The 2,485-nt window shown below is 29.7% G+C and overlaps 1 non-coding gene across 1 annotated transcript; it reads left to right on the plus strand.

Moving 5' to 3' along the window:
* Window positions 1-825: 825 nt before the first annotated feature.
* On the plus strand, window positions 826-899 carry TRNAT-AGU. Its single transcript has one exon. It is a non-coding gene; the product is annotated as a tRNA-Thr (tRNA).
* Window positions 900-2,485: the final 1,586 nt, after the last annotated feature.

Below are 2,485 nucleotides of genomic sequence, written 5' to 3' on the forward strand. Positions count from 1 at the left end.
GAGTATTCTTTCTTGTGTAATTTAATGCTTTCGTCGTTTAGAATTGCATAATTCACTATTATAGAAATTGGATTACTTGACATTTTTTCAATGTCAAGTAAAGGGTATTCGACTGTCAAATATAATGTGATAGCTTGACTCAAAAAAAAGTCAAGACAAATGTTTCTTGATAAAATTTTTGTGTCAAGAAAGATAATACACTTGACATTGGTGGTATGTTAAGTTTATTAATACTTGACATTGATTACGTGTCATATATGATAACTCTTGACACTTTTTATGTGTTAAGTATATGACTTTTTTTTTTTCAAATTAAATGCCTCAATCAATATTCTCATATTCTGCCTTGTATTCCAACAATACAATTACATCAACTAAATAAACATTATACATTTAAGATCTATCAACTCAATATATTCACTAAAAATTCCATATGTTCAACTATGACCTTTCATATGAACACTCATCACAAATTATAACAATAATACTCTTTCACATATACATGCACAAAATAAAATCTCAACTATTGCTTTTGTATAAAAAAACTCAACTTTCAACAAACACAAAATTGATAAATTGTTTAATAAGTGACCTCTCAACAAAATAATTAATAAATAGTTAAAAAAATTCTTCAATGCCTCAATTTAAAGACTTTATACTCTAATGATAATCTCAAAACATTCATGCAAAGTCGAGGATAATGTTGTAACTTTCAAAACAATAGGGGTACTTTTGAAACACAGAGCAAAGTTTAACTGTATTATTGTAATTTGGTCAATTTTATAATAAAAAATATAATATCTAAAAATAAATTTTAAATGCAAAGCTTTCATAGCTCAGTTGGTTAGAGCACCCGTTTAGTAAGCGGGAGGTCTTGAGTTCAACTCTCAATGAAAGCATTTTCTATTTTTTATTAACTCATTTCGAATAAAACACTATTTTTCTCCCAATTTTCAAGTTTGTTTTTATTTTGAAGGGGTTGTTCGATGACTAGTAAGTTTTGGTTTTTAGTTTTTAGAAAACGAGTTTGTTTCATTTCCAATTGAGTTTTTTTTTTTCAATTTTAAAAAAGTTATTTAAAAATATCAAGAAATTTTGAAAATAGAACAAAGAAAAAAAACGTTAAAGGCACGAACGACATTTGACGAAAACTTGAGCAAAAAAGTCGAGAAGATAGCATGATTTGGGTCAAGAGTGCCAGCTTAGAACGAAAATGTACTTTGGTTCAAGCTAGTATGCTTGGGCTGAGGTCTTGGTTGTGGCCAAGTCTCACCAAATGCCTAATAGGGCATGCCTCACGCATGCCCCTGCCCAACTGACAGTTGTAAGCAAAGTAAAGTCTCCGGCCTAGGCTGAGGCCGACCCCAGCAAATTTCCATACACGGTATAGCCCTCGTAGGCCAAAGCTGAAGAAGTTAAAAGGAAAACCTAAGGCAATTGGGAAACCCAAATGGAAGGGTTGTAGGTCAACTATACCGATAAAAACATCATGGTAGCTCCAAGGGAAGTAAGTCCATTCTAATGTTGGAACTCTCTACTTGTTACACATATTCACTTTCTGACTTATGCATCGAAGCCTGTGTGACAAGTACCATACCAATGTGCAGCTTTTTTCATCTTGTAGGACACATTCTTCCTTAAAATACAAATTTACCGTTGTTACCACGTAAAGGTCAAGTGCATTCTCCCTTGTCCAAATTTGGCATCAACAAAAGCTTTTTTTTTTTCAAATTAAATAAAAATAAAAAGCCACTTCGACACTTACCAACTCACAATGAAAGCATTTTCTATTTTTGATAAACTCACGTTCAATTAATACCTCATTTTTATCCCAACTTTCAAGTTTATTTTATTTTGGTTTTTAAGGGTTGTTTGATAACCAATTTTGGTTTCTAGTTTTCAAAAAACGAGTTTGTTTTGTTTCAAATTGAGTTTTTTTTTTAAAAAAACAAAAATAGATTTTAAAAATGTTAAGAAATTTTGAAAACATGTAAAAAAACCATTTTCAAAAGTTGGTTCTTGCCTCTAAACTTTTAAAATGTTTATTTTGGTCGTTAAAGCCTTTTTTCCATGAAACTTTAAAATGCCTATTGAGGTTTTTTAACTTTAAAAAAAACACCACTTTGACCTTTATTTTTATTCATCTTGTTTAACGAATTAATGACATAGTTTTACGTATGATACTAACATGTTAATATAAGTTATTTTTGAATTGGTTCTTTCCCATTCAAAGATAACTTCAATGGAATTGATTGTTCAAGTGTTCAAGTTTATTATATTTATGTTTGGGTTATTGGGATTGATGCCCTAAATCTCGTGAATCCTATAGTTTGTAATTGTACTGTACAAAATGTTTATTTATTTAATAAAATATTAGATATTTTATTCGCATTTAGTAGTATTAATCCACAAAAAAAAAATAAACAAACATCCAAGGTTCTATTTTATAGCTTAAACATGTATGTAGAGACATACAGGTGGATTA

The sequence above is a fragment of the Benincasa hispida genome, chromosome 11 (assembly GCF_009727055.1).
Source record: "Benincasa hispida cultivar B227 chromosome 11, ASM972705v1, whole genome shotgun sequence".
In the NCBI taxonomy this organism is placed as follows: Eukaryota; Viridiplantae; Streptophyta; class Magnoliopsida; order Cucurbitales; family Cucurbitaceae; genus Benincasa; species Benincasa hispida.